Source organism: Podarcis tiliguerta, assembly GCF_965153285.1.
Source record: "Podarcis tiliguerta genome assembly, chromosome: 2".
In the NCBI taxonomy this organism is placed as follows: domain Eukaryota; kingdom Metazoa; phylum Chordata; class Lepidosauria; order Squamata; family Lacertidae; genus Podarcis; species Podarcis tiliguerta.
The window spans coordinates 73,580,267-73,601,341 of NC_139535.1; the positions used below are offsets into that span (position 1 = coordinate 73,580,267).

General features: G+C 41.6%; 1 long non-coding RNA gene across 1 annotated transcript in view; it reads right to left on the bottom strand.

Annotated features, from left to right (window-relative positions):
- The window catches only part of LOC310673087, a 37,779-nt gene that overhangs the window by 11,862 nt on the left and 4,842 nt on the right, over window positions 1-21,075 (bottom strand). Inside the window, exon 2 of the long non-coding RNA XR_014508829.1 lies at window positions 6,306-6,357. This is a non-coding gene — a long non-coding RNA (uncharacterized lncRNA). The remainder of the gene's footprint in view (window positions 1-6,305; window positions 6,358-21,075) is intronic.

Consider the following 21,075-nt stretch of genomic DNA (forward strand, 5'->3'; position numbering starts at 1 on the left):
CTCCCGAACCACAACTACCAATCCCCAACCCTTCCACATAGAAAGCACATTCCACACAAATGAAAATATTGACAATGCATTCCAGATCTTTCACAAATGTTGAGGGGTTTTTTGCAGTAAAGGAAAAAGGTGTTGTTGGTTTTAGTATATTGTTCCGGAACAGCAGATGAATCATGGCAACAACATGTGGGAGAATGCCAACAAATCCCCCCAAAAGCCAGCAATTATGCCCCTATAAAAGGTAAGTGCAGAAAGACCCTCCACTAAGGACTCCAGCATACAAGGAACTTTGCATTGCTTTGTATTTATAAGAACACCAGATGGGTGTTTTAAATGGGAAGGCCACCAGAAAGTCCTTGCCTATGCAGTAACTTCTAAAAAACAGAAGCAATAACATTTAAATGTTCCTTAGTTTGTGTGTTGCTCAATGACACACGAAGTATGAATGCCAACATCATCACTGCCAAGGACATGCCAGAGCTGGTGCACATACTCTGAATGTGATTGAGAGATGCACAGTTTAAAAACCCCATTAAAAAACCCTCTCGTTTCTGGAAGAGCTGATAATGGGATTAGTTTCAATGTGCCCACCTTGTGTTTGAGTTCTGGCAAAAAAAAAAAAATTCATTTTGAAACAGAGTGGAGTACTGGCCATCAGTTTCTCCAGCTATCTTAGAGTTGTTGTTGCTTTCCAGTCTAGTGATAGGAGTCAATCAGGATGTAGTTGAGGATTAAAGCTTCACTGAAAAAACATCTTTCATATGGGCTTCATGACCACCATTTCAACTGTAAGTGTCCACACCTTCCACCTTGTATCATTTCAGATATAGTGTACACATTGTGCATACACTTACCTGATTTTTTAGTCAACATTAGGAATTAGGTAATCTAAACCCTTTCCCACACTAACCCAGTCATCATTTCTTTAGTGCTAAATTAGCAATTCCATTCTGGTCATGCCTTTGATCTGGAGGTCAATTTTTGACAATCTGCCCAAGGAGACCAAGGGCACCAATAGGATTCCATTATTTTCTGAAAATGTACACAGTTCAGCCAACAGACTAGTTTGTTATCTCTCTAAGTATTGTAATAACCTATTCATCAAAAACATTGGAGTGATTCTAGGCTTTAGGATACACCTGGATTTTTAGAAGGTAGCTTTTGTTTCAAGATAATCCCTGCCCATTTCTATTTCTGCAGAGATAGTGGCTTTCAGTCTCAGACACAGAGTATGCATAGATGCTCATTTCCTTATAACTATAATATTGAAATGCAAGCTGTTTGGAACTACCCTTACAGACAGTAGTGGTAGTAGTAGTGGTAGTAGTAGTAATGAGGAGGAGGAGGAGGAGGAGGGTGGTTTTATTTATATCCCATGTACCTGTCTGGGTTTCCCAGCCACTTTAGGTGGCTTATAGCACATAAAAATTTTGTAAACCATTAGACATAAAAAAATTTCCTGATACAGAGTTGCTTTTAGATGTTTTCTAAAAGTCAGGTAGACAATTTGGAAGCTACAGCTGGTACCAACTACAGCAGCTCATATCATGAAAGACATCAACTCAGAAGGAACAACATTTCAGCATTAGCTTCCAGGCTGTTTTAAGATGCTTTACCTACAATGCCCTTGGAAACTGCTGAATTTAAAAACAAACTCATCCTGTATTACAGGAGTTAAGTTGGGATGGAACACTCTTGCTAATGGGACAAAAAATGCAGTGTGTTCTACAGAGGGTTAATATATCTCAAACTCTATGCCAGCCTGGAACCATCTTTTCCCATTCTACTGAATTTCAGGAAGTGATGCAAAACACAATTCTTGGGGGGTTAGGGTTGCTTCACGCTCATGCCCCTCCTAACATTGCAGTGTAGGAACGTTTTGCAGTCATGTCTACTGAGAAGAAAGACACAGTTTCTCTAAGGATCTGCAAAGTGTCCAGCAACTTTCTAATAAACCAACTGTTGTATGAAGTCTTCCAGTGTTGTGACAGTAGTAACAAAGCTCTCTCGTTAGAGCAATTCCATATCTTGAACTTGCCCCATAGAGTATATCTTGTGTGTCTGAGGTTTTAATCCTTGTGGATGGGAACATTTGGTCTGTCAAAGTGAACTGCAACAGCTTTTAATTAACAACCACTGCATTTAGAGGGAAAAGCCACTAAAGGGTCAGTGTACCTAGGAACAGAAAGCTAGGTGGCTTTCCTGAGCTGTCTGTTTAGTTCCTTTCCCCCTTTTCTTGTTTGCTTCTTTTGTATCCAGAAATGTATTTTGTTGTTAAGTAAAATATCCAGTTTAAGGTTTATTGCCATGCCAGTCTTCAACATGGTGAGATGAAACCTGCTCTGTAATAAATTATTCATTGTGTGCACGAACTAGTCAAAGTTATAACGTGCTTAAGTTCCATTGATCTCATGGAAGAGATTTAAGTCAGTGCTCAAATATTCTGTTAAAACCACTTTAAAAGTGGTTGGACTATGCCCTGGACATATGTATATATTCTATGTGCCATCTGAAACCTTTGAACAGTGGGCCTTACAATTTTCCAATCTTCGAAGAGAAACAATAGCTGAAAAAGAACAAAACCTCATTTAAATAAAACCCCCATGCAAATTAGAAAGACAACTCAGCTCATGTTACGTTTAAGGATGACCAAAGAATTCATGAATTTTCCTAAGGAAGTGGTTGTTACGGATATCAGATACCATGCCAATCACTTAATCAGGTACCTAATCCATTTCTTACTGTCACCTCTGCAAAGCTGAACACATAATAAAGATAACTAAAAAGTTTTGTCATTCCTGTGTAGATTCTAAATGTCACAGCTCAGTTTGTAAAATTTGCTTTTGCTTCTTGCAGGTATACACAGCATACATTTTTGCATGATTCACATTTGTGGCCACACAGCAAATGCATGGAATCCTTCCATGCGTGGAAAAAAGCCTCCCCTCCTTATTTCTACGTGATCTCTAAGCATTTCTGTGTCGGTATCAAGCCACTTTTACAGATTGCAGGCTTTCTGCTTACAGAAACACTTTTGTCTGTGTGCATATTCATTGGCAATTATCCATGCAAATTAGGTGTGGAATTATCTAACGTTTTGATAACCTGGTGCAGCATCAACAAGGAAAAACATGGGCTATTATATAGACATGGCCACATACTGCAGTGATGCTGTTTCTGGAACAAAACACTGCATTTGGATGAGTCATCCACAACAATTCCACCCTAACCCACAGTGCCAGTGAGCACCCACTCATGCTGTTTTGTGTTGAATGGCAGAATGAGATTGCTTAGAAGCTAACTTCTGACACAGTGTTGTGTTATACAGTAAAATATTTATAAATGTCTAAGAAGTGGGGAGTTTGATGGAATAAATCAGACAAGGAGGATATCTGGGGATATCAACAAAGAGGATACGGAGAGGTGAAGAGAGTGGGGTGGAAGCTGAGCTGTGAACACTATAGGAGTTGTGTTTGTGTAGAACTCTGAAATATTAATATTCTTGGACATTACAGTGTGAAAAGGACACTCCAAATCATTGGTAGAATACACTGCTGTAAAGGCTAGTTATCTGTAAAAGATTCAAGGTCTCATCATAAGCTGGCCCCCACTTTCCCCAAGTGATAAGAAAACAGGGGCCGTGATCCAGTGTCCTCTGCTATGGATGAGAGAGCACCGGAGGCTTATGGAGTCTTTATGACCCATTGGAAGCAATTAAGTAAACTCCTAAAGCCAGGCAACATGAATACCAATCTTGCTTCAGATTTGCAGGGCAACTGCTTGCCCCCACAATAATGCTTCAGTTTTGGTCAGCTCCAGCTAAAACTCTCTGTTAGCTTCTAGGTTCAAAGTGCAGGGTTTGACCAATAAAGGCTTATGTTACTGATGACCCCAGTACCTCAAGGATCTGCAGCCTGGACTCTGTGGTCCTTATTTTATGTCTTTATTAAATTTGTATAGTGCCCTTTATTCAAAGATTACAAGGCAGTTCACAACATAAACGTACAAAATGAGAACAGGAAATACATAATAAAAACAGAAACAAAAACAAACCAATAACACCCCCCTCACAAAAACATTTAAAAGGAAATAGAAGGTTAATCAGCCAAAGGCCTATATAAAGAGAAACGAGGTGATGGCACTTTCACCAGAAGCCTATATCCATGTGCCTCAGCTGAGGCTGGTATGAAGGGGATCTACACAATAATGGGCTTTTTCTTTGCCCATGGAAGGCTCTCCTCATAGAAGCACACTCGGCATCACCTCTGTCAGTTCTTAAGTGCCAGGTTAATATATTTTTATTTACCAAGGCCTTTGGTAGTTAAGCTAGTCTCCACTCTAGTGCTCATCTTTTGGTGGGGTGGTGGTTGGACTAATCCTTTTTATTGTATTGCTGGATGAGAATTTTATATTGCATGCTGCTTTAAAATTTACTTTTAATTGATTTTATCTGCTTGTATTTTATTCTGTTGTTAAATTGCTTTGAAGCTAACAAATGCAATCAAATGTAAACAAGGCAGCAGAACTCATAATGATATAAATTTTTTAGCAGTAGTTTTGGATTTGGTATCTGATATCTTTTTAAAAAACATTTAACCACAATTATCTGATATGGGAACTTCAGGGTGATTATTTATATTCTGTATTTGACTTATTCCACATTCATAATTGTATAAATGTGACTAAAAGCTAAAATAATTCCAAGCACTAATAAACAGCTAGTTCCTGTTTCCGATTCCTTGAACATATACTAGGATTTTTAAAAAGAACACCAGCACAGCCATTGCCATGTCACACAATGCATGCATCCTTGTACAAGAGTGAGGGGCCCTTATATACTAAATGCAATGAAGAAACCAGCCCTTAGAGATTCTAGCCATGGGTCTCCCCATGAAGCCAACTCCTAGGGGCAGGGTTCCTTCGTGCCCCCCCATAAAAATCTCCCTCAAAGTTGATGGGCATTGCCATTCAAATAGTATGTGTGAGCCACATCATGTGATCAATTATGTGGGGTGGGACTTACCTGCCCTCCCCCAATATTTTATTCAAGTTGGCACCCCTGGTCCCCACTAGTGAAGCTCCTGTGCATTTCATTCTTCACCACCAGAGCACTGTATCCACTGAAAGTCTAGTAGAGTGAGCTCTGAGGTTCAAGGGCACTATCTAGACTGCAGTGCCAACCCAACAAAGAATTCAGTCAGCTGACCCCATGGCCAATTCTTCAGTCCACTGGCTTGGCGATATAAAAAGCCTTAGCCACCAGAGTTTCTGTCTATGTCTCTACAACTTTGCATCATAGAATTGTAGAGCTGGAAGGAACCCTGAGGATCACCTACTCCAACTCCTTGCAATGCAGGAATATGCAGCTATTCCATACGGGGATAGAACCTACAACCTTGGCATTACCAGCACCATGCTCTAACCAACTGAGCTATCCACTTGTCTCTGGTGTAAGGATGCTTTTAACTGCTGTCTGGTTTAAACTACTACACACCTGACTGGCTGCTGTGGTCCTTGCTTGTTGCTCTTTAACTTAACTCCTGGCTGGCTCCTACATACTTACTTCTGGCCCACTTGGCTGCCAGCCAGCTCCTAGAGCCCAATTGCCTACAACTGGTATAGGGGATCTGTGGCTCTCCAGGCAATGCTGGACTACAACTCCCATCATCCATGACTATTGGTCATGCTGGCTGAGGCTGATGGGCACGGAGTCCAAGTACAACTGGAGGGCCACAGGCTCCTTAGCCCAGAGCCTGTCTCTTACTAAGGCTTAACAGAGGAAAAGAGAAGTTAGATGGAAAGGTTCATTTGTTCTCTCTGTACAGCGCTGGGGCAGCCTGCCAGTTAATGAACTGCAGACAATCACATGTAATCAATGGGTTTTGTAGCCTCACATATATACAATTAATCAACCAGAAAACTCACAGACACTGGTAACAACAAATATCTAGTCAAGAGGTTATTCAACCTGCCCCCGCCTTATGCATTTTAATTGCAACTACAACTTGAGTTTTTGGAGGCGGAAGAGAGTTATGAAGCAAAGGCATGGCCTTTGAATTTTGAAATCTTGATAGGTTTCAGCCGTTTTCTATTAGATTGAGAACATGGAATCAACTCAAAGTTTCTGTAGCTTTGTGTGTCAGTGTTAGCTTGATTTGCGTGTAGGGGCAGGCCATGGGCGCGTTCTCTATGGAACCCCCTCCTTGCCACTGTCACCACTCCCATTTGCTTGCCCAATCTGATTTAATGGGTCAAAGCCGCACCAGACTGCCTGGCTGAGGAAAAAGGAAGTGGAGGCTCCTTACCTTTGCTCTTGCCAGTTTGCCCACTTGGAGAGGGCGAAGGAGCAGGCAGCATCTGTGAGGAAAAGAGGTTCAGCAGTGTGCCCCCTGCTGGCCCCCATGTGCCATTCCTGTACTGGTACTGGAATGCTAGGGAGGTTCAGTGGAAATGAACCTCGTGGTGGTGAAGTTTAGGTCAGGATTGTTTACACTGGGATTATTTGTAGAGCAAGAAGAAAGCCCAGTGAATGATTGGTAATGTATGTGGATGTACATATGTCTGTGTATATGCATCACACACACACACACACACACACACACACACCAGGTTTTGTGTTTGAGGCATGGTGGAGAAAAGGGAATTATATATAAAAAAAAATCTATGTAAGAAATGGGAAAGATCTGGAACAGTCAATACTATATTGCAAGATACATAATACATCATAGACTTGTTAGGAGTCCAGAATTACTTTTTCTTGGGGGGGGGGGCAAAAATCCATACTTGGGTTGTGCTAAGTGAAGAATGTGCAGCAGGTGGGGAGCAGCACACAGCAGAGGAAGGCCTTGATGACTCTAGGCTCTGTTGTCTGCTGAGTTCACATATCAAAAGGAAGAAAAATCAATCCAGAAAAACCATTTACCAGGAGAGGAGTGGCTTTATTTAGGGAGGCAACTTCTATCCAGTCACATCAATTCCACTCTGCATGAGTTAGCTGTAGGAGGGTTTGGGGGGGGGGCAGGGTCTGTCCATACAAGGCAATATACCACGGGAACATACACTTGTGTTGAAACACCACATGTTTTTTTCAAAACCTGCAACACAATCTTAATACTGCTTGCATTGGACAGATGCCATGGAATGAAGCTTGAACTTCTGCTCAGAACCGCCTGAAACCAACTCAGTAAGAACATACATTTGCAACCATTCATTGTTACATGGTCTTCCGAAAATCATTTCACAAGATACACTCTGGCAGTACAAATATTCCTGAAGTGCCTTGTCATTTACAACTGTGCCCTCCCTCAGAAAAAAAAACAAACCCAGGGCATGCTAATTATGATGATGGTACAGCATAGTAGCTAAGAGTATATGCTGTGGGTAGGGAAGTATTCAGTTCAAATATCATTTCTGCTACTATCTCTGAGATGGAGACAGAGTCCCTCTCTGCAATATGGGAACAATACTATAGCAGGGTTGTTGAAATGATAATCTTTTGTACTCAATGAAGTCACTGCATGAGCAGAATGTCTGCTTTCACAAGAGAACTCCCCTCCATCCTCCCATATACTCCTCCCCCCCCTCCTAATCTGTGTTGGGGATTCCCCCCAAACCTCCAGACAGATTAGGGGGCATGTGAGCATGTAGGAGGAGACTGAGGAGAAGTTCCATGGCACAAGCAGAACATCTGCTCACACGACCACATTGTTGGATTGGATGTAATGCATGACCAATTGTTTGAACACTTAAACTGGACACAACTCATTTATTATAGTAATGTTATTTATTAATAAATATGTGTATAAATTTGTGGATATTTATTCTGAGTCCAGAGAACACAGAGTTCCGTAAGTGGATTTTCCTGCTGCCACTGTGACAACTTGTTCTACCTCCAGAAAAGCCACTTCTAGGTAAAAGTACAATGCTTAATGTGACAGAAGGGGGAGGATGGAAGACCAATGTCATAAACCTGTGTGTCCAAACTGGTCTCTGTCATTGCTCCTTATGGCAAGGCATGGCATTCAAATGACATTCCTGCAGCTGGTGCCTAGAAACTGCAGTGATTGCTGTTGCTAAGAAGCACTTTGAGCTGGAAAGCAATTATCCAAGCATGGTGTATTCATTTAAATAAATGGGATGGAATTCTTGGGAGCACACGACAGATTGCAGAAGGCCTCGTAGATGGAGCTGCTGGATAGGCCACCTTTTGCTGGTCACCCAGAGGACAGGAGATCACATGCCAAAGTGGAAATGGCTATTTGCATTAATGTAAAAGCATTAATCTGGTTATTTGCCAGTAAATCCCAATAGATGGTGGTAGGACATGCTTATGTGATCGTCAGCGCGCACACCTCTTAGTCATATTGTTATGGTAAGAATCCAAACTACCTCTCTCCTACCTGGAGAGCCATAGACTTCATTTTACATCAAGCTCCTGCAGTTTAATACAAAGGCATTATACAAGATGTCTACAATCCATGGCTTGATTTGAATGAGGAAGAGAGAGGGTGTCCAGCTGTGGCAATGTCAACTATTGCAACTTCAAGATTTCTTATTAAACTCTAGTTTGGCATTTTAACTCAATCCACTGCTGCTCAGCTTATTTTCCTTGCTCATCTGACAAGCTGAGTATACTGAGAAGGGATCAAGGGCACCTGCTCTTATGTATTCATATCTCATAAAAAACACAGATAAACAGAGAGGTTAAAAGCAAAATAGTGATCTCAGCATTTGGGAGGGAGGGAGGTTGACACCAAAACAACATCACTTTCTCATTGAGAGATGTGTGTTTTTATTTTATTCAACAAAATTTATATACTGCTTGATTGTAAAAACAACAACCTCAAAGCAGTTTACAACATTGTAGAATAAGACATTAAAATTATTTACAAAAAGTTGAAAACAAGTATTAAAATATTTATACACAATCAACACTAGCTAAAAGAAAAGGGGAAAAAACCCCACGTTTCTATAGATCTGGATAGGAATGCCTCAACAAAAATGTTTTAAGCAGGTGCCAAAAGGAATATAGAGAAGGCACCTGCCTGGTGTCAGTAGGCAAGCAGTTCCAAAGTGTGGGTACTTACTGCCACACTAAAAGATTGATTTCTTACGTTTGTGGAATGAGCATTATGTGGCACTTGTAATAGTGCCAGTTTCGCAGATTGAAGCACTTGAGTGGGCATACATGGGGCAAGGGGATTCTGCAAGTAAACTGGTTCCAAGCTGTTAAGGTTTTTAATATACTAATAGTAGCACCTTGAGCCTGGTCCAGCAGGTCTTTACCTCACTATGTTCTTGACATCATGGGTACTGCTATTATTTCTATAACACTTTTAAAAGAAATCTAGTTCAAGTTCTGTCTAACAAGTAGTAACGCTAGCAAAAGGGATGCACAAAACCCCAGATGCATCTAGTTAGTTCAGTGGGGCAACACGGATGCACATCTAGGTGTGAATTTGCATCATCTACAGAAACCTCCTTTTCCACATGGGTCCCCCAGTTGGATTGAAAAAACCACAACAATCCAGGCTATTTACATGCAACAATCCAGGTTATTTACATGCACACTTTGCAGATGGAAAGCTGATGGATGAAGGGAGTGCTGCTTGCCCAATAAGATACAGCCACAGAGGTTATGACTAAGCAGGTGTTTAAACCCAAATCATCCAGAAAACAGCATTTGACTGTCACATAATTGTGTGTCTGATTTTGTAACTAACAAGGCTTTCTTGATCATCCCAGTAAAGTGAAATAATTTGTGTTTAAGAGAAAATTCACCTTAAGGCGAAATTTGCTAATTACATTTCAAAATATGTGTCATATGACTAAACATACCTATGCTGTTTTTATGCCTATTATGTTAATTGCATATGAATATCTAGAAGTCAGAGAATTAGTAATATAATACTTTTTATTAGGATCAACTTATTCTCATTATGCATATGGTTGAAGTGGTTAGAACATGGGACTAGGTTGTTGGAGACCAGGGTTCATATCCCCACTCAGCCACATAGCTCACTGGGCAACCTTTGGCCAGATAAGAGCTCTCAGCCTAACCTATGTTATAGGGCTGTTGTGAGGATAAAATAGGAAAGGGAAAAACAATGTCTGCCACCTGGAGTTCCTTGGAAGAAAGGTGGGATATAAATGTACTAAAAAGCACACAAAACAAGCATGATGAATTAATCATTAGATTTATTCATTATTCATTACATTAGATTTAGACATGTATATCAAACTCTTGATAAGTTTCCAGGATGGTTGCATCCTCTGGGTTAAAAGAGGGCAGCCACTTCAAACTAAAAGGTCTTTATCATCTAATTCACAAGTATAGTGGTACCTCGGGTTAAGAACTTAATTCGTTCTGGAGGTCCATTCTTAACCTGAAATTGTTCTTAACCTGAAGCACTGTTTTAGCTAATGGGGCCTCCTGCTGCTGCCGTGCCGCTGCTACGTGATTTCTGTTCTCATCCTGAAGCAAAGTTCTTAACCCGAGGTACTACTTCTGGGTTAGCGGAGTCTGTAACCTGAAGTGTCTGTAACCTAAAGCGTCTGTAACCCAAGGTACCACTATACAGTGCTTAAGCATTTATATTAGGGTTAAATCATTTATTGTTCCTGTCTTTCTGCAGCAGAAAATGAACTCATGGCTCAAACTGTGTCCATATGATAGTTAATTCCTGTTTTTCATGTTCCTGATTTGGTGAAGCAGCACTCAACTGGGATTTTTGGAAGATCATTTCTAGAACAATACCATAGGAGCCAACTCCTAGGGGCTGAAGCTCCTTCACCCCCCTACAAAATATTTGAGGGGGCTGAGCCAAAGTTGATGGACTTGTCATTCAAATGCCCCCCCCCCCAATATTTATTCAAGTTGGCACCTCTGTACATGACCACCATAGGCTGAAACACCATGTCAACGTGGTTCTTCTGCAGAATCTTCGGATGTACTGAAATTAGGTGGATGTGAAAGATGAGATTTTGATAAAAACATGAAAAAATATTGTTGGATCTGGTCAAAGCTCCACCTAGTCTTGTACACTTGCCCCACCAGCTGATCCCAAAAACTGAGCTGTGATGGATACAGCCACCCTATGCTATTTGCATTCAGCACAGCCTCTGAACATACCCATGATTCCTGACAATAGAACCAATTCATAGTCCTAATCCAGGAAATGTTACTTTTGAGGTAGAGATGTGGACTATTGAACCTACGTGAGCTCCTTAAATACTAAGCCATCCTATTCCTCATGTTCCACCTAGGCATGTCCAAAGTCTGTTTCAGGGGCCTAATCTGGCCTGCCGGTCAGTTTAATCCGGCCCCTGTGGCAGTTCATTTTCTGAGGTAAAATCCTAAAAAAGCTCAACAACTTTGGTTGGCCCTTTGGGTGGCCCTCACGGCCCTTCACTTCATCAAATCTGGCCCTCTTTGAAAAAAGTTTGGACACCACTGTAACATATATAATAAAGCCATCATTCTTCAGAGGGAAAATACTCCTATGCACTTCAGGATTACAAAGCAAACAAACAAAAAGCCCTTGTGAAGAAAGCAGACTTTACAGAGTAATGTTATAGCCTCAGGGCAGTCTGTTTGCATATGGGGTGCACCTTGGAATCTTAATGCATGTGGATAGAAATAACATCAAAGACGAGAGCATCAAGGCATCCCTCACGGATGTCAGTGCACACAGAGATGGGATTGGAAGCAATCTGATATAGCTGTAATACAACATGGTTACAAAGAAGCCCTCTGATTATTCTTATAACTAGAGGCCAACAGCCAAATATTTGTTTGGTTATTTCAGCTTTGCAGCTTCAGGGCATGCTAGTTCTCTGCTGTCTCTTTCTTTCTCTTTTTCCTACTCTCCTCTCCTCCTTCGGGCCTTCTACCCTTTTCATGTCATTTCTCTGGACTACTCCACATCACTCACCACCCTCAGCCTTTTGTCTTCTCCAGCCCATACCTTTAAGTCCCAGTTTCCTTGGCTTCTCCTTTTTACCCTTCTTTTCATTGGTCCTTCTGCCTGCCCCACACCTCCACTGGATCACAACAGTCCTCCCATCCTATGACAGCTCAGACAACCATTGTCAGGATCTTCACTAGTATCTCCACCACTTAATGCGCTGCAACACAGACATGGTTGGAACATGGCTGACAAAAGCCCATTCAGAAAAATGTGAAAAACAAGCTCATTTCTAATCCTTTAGTGCAGGGGTCAGCAATATTTTTCAGCCATGAGCTGGTCCACTGTCCTTCAGACCATGTGGTGGGCCGAGCTATATTTTGGAAAAAGAGAAAGAAAGAATTTCTATGCCCCACAAACAACCCAGAGATGCATTTTAAATAAAAGCACACATTCTACTCATGTAAAAACACACTGATTCCCGGACTGTCTGCGGGCCAGATTGAGAAGGCGATTGGGCCGCATCCGGCCCCCAGGCCTTAGGTTGCCTACCCCTGCTTTAGTGATTTCAGTCTGTATCCCCAAGTGATAATCCACATCAGCAAATACCACACTTGCTCTGTTGAAATGGGGTGGGGGAGAAGAAACACCTCAGAATTTCTCAGCGTGACCCAGAGAGCTGTTATTTGAGCATGACAGAACACTGTTTATATACACTTGGTATATTCTCCAAATAGATATATGCATGACCCATTCCCTGCTGTGGACACCTGCACTGAGAATGCAAAGCTAAGCATGCAGAAAAGGAGAGGAATTATATTTGCATTACTCTTGTTAGTTAATGTTTGTAGAGCGCTCAACAGGGATCTTGGTGCTGAACAATTTATATATGAATCATGAAACCAACATCCCGGCATGGAATAATAAAGTTTTGAAGTCTGATCTAAGGAGGTTTTGAACATAATGGCACTAAGCGATACGGAGTCCTGTTGACTTTGGCATTCTGTGAATGGTTTTAGTGCTACGTGTGATCATTTCAAAAGAGCAGACAATATTTACATTAGGAATAGCAAAACTCCCTAATATGAGTAGCAATGTATAGAGAGGTGAGATGGTAAATTCCAATTTGAGTTTTTATCTCTGGAGCTGGAAACCAAGGGAAGAGATAGTGTTCTTGTGCTTCATTCTGCTTATGGGTTTCCCACAGGCATATGGTTGAACATTGTGAGAAAAGGATGCTGGACTAGATGGATGATGGGCTTGATCCAGCGGTCTCTTCTTATGTTCTTAAGTGCAAATAGTCATGCAGCAGAGTAGCTTGTTGCCCTAGTGGCACTCATGGACAGCTGCCACTGCCCCCTTACTTTGCTTCCACCATTTTATTTTAACAGCAGCACTGCATATGTCCAGGTCATGAGTACAGAGTTAATTCAAATGGATTTTGTTGAAAAACAACCACACACTACTACGTGGTTGTAAAATAATGCCAATAATGCATATCATTAAAGACAAGGCATATCATTAAAGACAAGGCACTCCTCTCAAAATCTTCCATTTACTACACACATTTTTCAAGAGGAACTTAAGCCTTGCATGCAATGAACACAGAAAATGGGGCACTGAAAACTCAGTGGATGTCTCAGGTACAACTTCTCTTTGCCCTGCATCAGTCACAATAGGCCTTTAAATACATTCTGTCTTGAATTCACTCAACCCGTTGAAGTTGCCCTCTACCAACATTGATTTTACTTCACAGTGATCCCAGTAATACCCTCTTCAAACTCAAATCACGTTTAGTTACATTAGAAAAATAAATCCAAAAAAACGCTGCCTTTGAATCTCCCCCAAGCTCATCAGTTTGCCTCAGTATCCTGCCTTAAATGCCACACAACCATTTCACATCCAATTATAGAAAGCCCAAGAAGAGCATACAGGAAGAGGATAGGAATCAGAAAGACAGATGGATGGGGGAAAGAGCTATGGAAAACTACAAAGCAAAATGAAATGAGAATGTGGATCCCATCCAATACTGGATCCCTGGCCTAAAGATTGCTAAGTGACCTTTTGATTTGACCAGTCTGTTGGTGATAGAGGCGATGGAGTTACTTTTGGGGGGATTTTTTTCCTTGGGGAAATTATAAGACATACTTCCAATCTGGTTCAAACAATCTCTGCATTTCCCCCAGGAATGATTAGTTTGGTCCCATTCACAGATTGTGGTTTGGACAAAGACTGCATTCTTCATTTTCATAGATCAAGTCGTAGCTGGCTGAGAATTATAGTAGAAAGGTTTCCCAGGGCAGGCCACAGTGCAGCAATTTTTTTTTAAAAAAAATAATGTTTTGCATTCCAAGCTCAATATCTGGCATCTCAAAATAAAGTCTAAGATAGCAAAGCTTAGAAAGACCTTGGAGAGTTGTTGTTAGGCAGGGGACAAGAACAGGACTAGATAGGAATACCAAGTCAGACTATTGGTCCAGGTAGTTCTGTATTGCCTACACAGACTGGCAGTGGCTCTCCAGAGTTTCAGGCAGGGAACATTCCCAGTCCTATCTGGGAATTGAACACCAGGGACCTTCTGCATGCAAAGCAGATGCTGTGCCGCTGAACTATGGCCTTCTACCAAAGAACCAATAGCTTGACTCAGTATAAATGCAGCTTCCTAAGTTCATATGATTTGTTTGGTCAAGTTACTGGTTGGCTGGATTTGGCTCCTGGGAAACTACTGTTCTTGGGTAATAGTAATTCATGTAGATAGCCCTGGGAGCATTATATTGATAATCACATTTCTGTTTCCGCCAAAAAATGTCTCCACTTGAATCATTTATTGTACTCAGCACTACTCTCAGGAAAAAGAGAATAGGAGCTGCCAACTCTGTGATGGAGACAAATGCAAAGTACATAAGAGCAAGAAATCTGTAAAAGATAGCATGCACACAGACAATGCCAAAAGAGCATTATATTATATTAGCCACTAAGCTCAGATGGTGGGTGAAGTAAACTGATTGCATGAGAAGCCAAGGACCAGTGCCGGGAGGAAAGAGGACAGGCAGCAGGATCAAATACAGCAAGGCAGCACATTTAGCAGTACAACACAGTGACATCAATACAATATGACAGACAACGTAAGCTGAGTGTAATAGCCTGCAGTGGTACAGTGCAGCAGAGTAAGCAGAGTTCATTTGGAGGGTGAGAGACTGAATGAAATGTGTGGCAAGGTATTATGGGATGCAGCTATGTCTGGTCACTTAAAAAGTAAATAGCTTTCTAGCTCTATCTACCTAGATCTCCTTCAAAGGAACAAATCACTTTAGAGGGGGATTAGGTGAGAGATAGAAATAGGAATGAAAGAGAAGGGTCAGTGCCTCAGAGTCAGACAAGGACACAGCAAACTCCTGCAATGAAGCCACGAGTCTCCCCCTAATTAGAGGTAACATAAGCCTCCTGATTTCATCTCAGATTTAAAGAAATACATAGCAAGGAGCTAAATACTTTTATGGCCTCTTTGGCCCTGGGACAATGCACAGAGCGAAACAAATCATGGAAAAGAACCAGACAGTGTCTGATTCCCTTGATATCAGCACTGAGGCCTTGCAAGTTAAAAGGAGATAGCAGTGAGCCTAGCCACCCTGCATTGTCATTACGTGCCCCTTGTACCATTTCCTTCACTTGGCTCTACTACAAATACCCAAACTCCAGATTAAATATGCATTATTGATCTGGCCTTTGGATGGGAATGTATACTTCAAGAGTCCATTGTATATTTTATACAATTTACTAGCACAGCTATACCTGCTGCCTATAAGCTACTGGAAACAGCTCATCAGCAATCAGAAGGAAAAAAAAACTACATCTAAATGCAATAAAATGAACTCTTGCTTATATGTGTTGACAGTGAATGTTCAAAATTCATGATTGCCCGAAAAGTCAAAATCCAAAAACCAAAATATGATCATCAACATTCTCTGGTTTGTGTTAAAAGGTAGGGAAAGATCTATACCGACTGGCAACAGCTTTCCATGATTTCAGACAAGTCGTCTCCCAACCCTGCCTGGAGATTCTGAGATCTGAACGTGGGGTTTTTCCCATGCAAAACAGATGCTCTATCAGCACCACTGAGCTACGGCCTCCTTCCCTGTGTTAGTTTCCCTCTGTAAATCGCATTGTGGCATTACCTGAAATAAAAGTATTCTGCAAAGTTTAAGTTTCCAGTTCTGATGCAGTTTATATAGAATGGAGAAAGGGGCAATTTTTGCCAGTGAACACAATCTGCCCCTCATAGGCCAATCTGGTAGACCTAGAATACAGTATATGCAAAACTCATCCACTAATTTGAATGTGCACATCTCCATGCCACTCACCATTCTGCCCATGGGTAGCTGGAGAAGAATGGGGGCTAGAGAAATCCCTTGTGAAATCAACTGATGTTCTGCCAGAATATGTGGAATATGTGCCCCAAATATTGACAGATTTCTAACATCTAATGAATCAGCGATGTGCCACTAATGAATCAGCGATATGCCACTTGATGTCATGGACTGTCTGCATGCAAAGGAGTAATTGGAGGTACCAGCTGGGGAACCTTCAAGGGGAAAAGGTTCAGATCCAGGGGATTGGTGGTGGGACGACGATGCATGGTCAGAGGGAGAAGAGGGAGCAGGCCGGGAGGAGTCGGAAGTTGAAGAGGCAACAGGGGTTAGCGAGCAGGAAGAGGCTGAGGCAGAGAGCAGTCCAGGCTCAGAGGTAGCCAAGGAAGCTGGAGAGGAGCGCGGGGGGGGGGGGGCAGAATCCAGAAAGTCTCCCTCTCCTGCTGTGAACAGCTCCCCTTCCCCCGGTCTTCCAACACAGAGAGAAATGAAAAGGACAAAGCAACGAGATACAAGGCGATGGAGCCTTAACCTGCTGAGGAAAGAACTGGGGGTGGTGCCTTAGAGAGCCTTAGAGAGCAGTAGAAAGGCAGGGATCTTCTGTCCTTGCAACTGCCTCATTGGGGCAAGACCTACTGGGAAGAGTTGCTGGGATCACTAGGCCTGCACTGTTTTGGTTTCTCTGACACTGGTGACACTGACACTGGTGTTGGTATTGCTGACCTACTCCTGATTCTGGCTCCTGACACTTAATTATACACAGAACAGACTATAGAACGCGACAGTGGCATCTACTTAAATGTCCCTGGTCAATAGTAGGCACTCCCCAGCATCAGAAACTCAGCTGCAAATATGCATAAGTGAAAACACTATGTTGGTAAGGGAATGCAATTTTTTAGAGAAACTGGTATTCAGACAACAAAGTGTGTTGGGGGGCGAACGGATTTTGTAACTGGTAATTTCAGCAATAATGATAATATATAAAAGTTTGGACAAGTATGGATAAGGGCAAAAGAGGATGTTGTAATTTTGGATAGGCACCTAAACATTTCTGCCTTTCACCACATGTCATCTCTGTTGTTACAACATCTACTTTACAAGTACCAGAGGCATCTGAAATCTGAAACCAGAGCCGCTGAGTTTACACAGCATTTGGGGTGTCTCCTGCTCAGCTGCTTTCCATTGGCTCTCTTTTCTGTGTCACACACTCAGCAGTTGGTAGGCGAAGGGTAGAGATAAACTTTGCGACTCCTCCTGACCAGTGGCCTAGTGACACTAGTTGGTCTCTGAACTGTGCTATTTTGAAAGGACACTGGCAGACTTTTCCTGTTACACTTAAAATTGGTAACTTTATACACAGTCTCCCTGGACCTAGATCACATCACAGCAGCTGGCTGTAAAGCCATTTAATCTCTTGGAAATTGCTCTGGTTATAATCCATGACTCACAACCATATAAAATTATGGCCAAGCAAGATGCTTTGAACGTTTTCGATAAAGCACAAATACCAGTTGACACCTAAGTCAGAATGTCCTGCAGACTTCTCAGTACTGCGGCATAGTGTCCACACACCTCAAAGATCACTGGGCCATTATCAGAGATCTCTTTTCATATCATTCGGTTGCCAGGACACAGGCTGGCCCTTTCACCAAGACAGAAGATAAAACTCTTGGAATACCTTCCTTATTTTACTGGCACTTCTGTACCTTATGCATATAGGGTTGCATTCAACTACATAGCTGCACTGGTGGGTGCAATGAGTCCTGTGAGAGTCCAATGAGCCAATCCAATGAGTCCTGAGAGCAACTGCCCTCGCTCCCTCTCCTCCCCCTGCACCTTCCCAAATATGCTTGGGAGGTTCAGGAAAAAACACAGTGGGAGAGGGAGGTGAAATTGTTCTGTGTGGCCTGCAGAAATGCTTGTGTTGATGGAACGATCGTAATAGGGCAACATTGAATTCCTCTCATAGCTACACACCAAGCCCACCACCTTAATTCTCTGAGTTTTGCACAATCCTTAGCCTGAAATGCAATTTAATTTAAAAGAATTTTTTAAAAAACAACAACCCAAAGCATCTTCCCAGTAAATTTCTGAAATCAGTCTGACCATTTTTGCAAGTTACATAAAGCTGTGAAACAAAGGGTTGATAATAATCAGGTGCTTCTTGCTGCTCACATTTCAATGAGTTGTGGCAAGGAAGCAATTAAAAAGGTAATTGTGCAATTATACATGAAATAACTACGTATCATTCTCCTGTCTCCTAACTGAAATCTCTGTCCTCACCTACCCAGTTCAGGGAGTTTAAGATGGATAAATTCAAATTAATTTCCCTAGAAAGGCCAGTTAGCAAAAGTAACAAGATGATTCAGAAAGAAAATGGGAAATAAATTAGGTGGGGCAGGGGGCAGATTTTCAATAGGAGCATTGTGCATGGGGAAAGGATTAACCTCTTCTGCAAGTTTCCAGCCCTGATCACTCTTCTGATATCTGAAGTGGGGAAAAACATGTGGGAAAAACACACTGACTAAGACATGGGGAGGAAACATGTGGGAAAACCTAGCCTTGACTCTTGCTGCATCATGAGATTTAAAAGATATATGGATGATTTTCAGGGTGTACGGTAACCTGACAACCTTTTCTCTGAGCACTGGCTTTTCCTCCTTTAATGTACAATATATTTCACACTTGTGGTACCTGAATGAAGTATAGTGATGGTTGATTATGGCCTCCAGAGCACTATCTGCCTGTCAAATACTATTGCTCTTTTCTAGATTACAACTGTTTTGGAAAACAATCCCGTCCTTCTGCTGTTGAAGAACATTATGTTATTTTATTTTTTTGGCCAATGATTACATTTCCTTTAAAGAACCTTGCACATTTTTAGTTCAGGGTAAAAATAACAGCAGAGAAGCTCAGTAGCTGGGTACAGTCCTTTGGGAGCATTCTTCTCAGCTCCCCCCCCCCCCCACTGCTTATATATGTGGCCACAGTGAACTTCAGTTTTATGAGCCATTTACAACTCCTGAGCCTTTTGTGTTTGGCCCACAGAGCAGACAGTATTACCACAATAGTAATGTGGCTTATAAAGGCTTCTCTCTTCCTCCTTGTTTTTGGCTAGAACAAAAATAGAAAGAGAAAAATCTAACCATTCCATATTATTAGTGAAAGCGCTTGTTTTGTCATATTTCTGCATGTGAAGTCTAGAGAAATTTGGCAGCGTATGGGCTTTGTCGACAGTGGGATCGTGGTTCGGTATGGTGACCAAAAAATATTTATTGTAATATTTTAACTTTTCCTTTTGGCCCTAAAGGTTATACAATTTAATTCTAAGAATACAAATTAAAGCAATCGTGAAAAGATGTTTAGTACAACAAATATGAACAGCAAAAAACATATCCAAAGCTCAAGTATGGTTTGCTGAAGACAAGGCTGCCCAAGACATTTTGTTGCCTGAGGCAAAGGACAAAGTAGCCTTCCCTGTCCATATACAAATGAAGATTGGCAGTTGAATCTTGCTTGAACACTAGTGATGGGATAGCGTCCTCTGTATCTAAGAAAAACAGACTATCAGGGGGGTAAGTAGGGGGTGAAGGATGTACCAGTTTGCTTCCTCAATTTCTCATTTTTTTCAATCTCAAATTCAGTTCTCCACACTTCTCCACACACTTGGAAATTTTTAAAAAGTCCTCACAAAAAATCAACCAGCCTGCTAATGCAAATTTCTCCTAATATATATATATATATTTGGTATGCAATTTTGCCTCATTGACATACTTTTGCAAAGCAGTTTTCATAATATAATGTGTTTTTGTGCATTATTTTAATTAATATATACATTTATATGCACACTCTACCCTAACATATGCATTTCTGTAGACATTACTTGGATGGATAACTTCACTGAAAAATTCAAATAAGTGTGAATGTGACTGTGTTTCCAGTTTATGTGTCATTTCAGAAAGTGTGAATTAGGTAGGTTCACATTGAATTGCAAAGTGAATCAATTTCCTCCCACATCCCTAGGTGTACCTACCACCTGCAGCAATAACCACAAACTGCATTATGGAAGAAGGGTCAGCTCAACCTAAAACTATCTCTAATTGTTTAATTCTGTGAAACTGTTTGCTTGGGTTTTGACATTAACTAACAATTTAAAAATCAGGGAGAAAGTAGCGGAGCTCTCCCATGGAAAGGAGTTTACAAGCTTAGGGTTACTGCCAAAATGGCCTCACCTCAGGTCACCATAGTGAGAAACGGATTCTGCGGACAATCTTACATTTTAAATAAAAGCACACATTCTACTCATGTAAGAACACCAGGAAGGTCCCATAAATAACCCAGAGATACCTTTTAAATAAAAGGACAAATTCTACTCATGTAAAAACACGCTGATTCCTGGACCGTCCGCAGGCTAGACTGAGAAGGCGATTGGGCCGGATCCTGCCCACGGACCTTAGTTTGCCTACCCATGCCTCAAGGCGTTTCTCAACCTTGGGCCTCCAGCTGTTTTTGGACTACAACTCCCATCATCCATAGCTAGCAGGGCCAGTGATCAGGAATGATGGGAGATGTAGTCCCAAAAACAGCTGGTGGCCCAAGGTTGAGAAACACTGCCCTAAGGTATCATGCTGAGCAATACAATTTATTGCAGAAGTTGTTGATCTCAGGACATTTGAATTTTTGAGTGAATACAGTGGGCATCACCCACTGGTCACTTCTCTCCTCTGTGACCCAGATCAGCCTTCTCCCCATGCCCTATGGAGACAGAAAGTTCATGCAGACCCACTTTGCTTTTCAAAAGT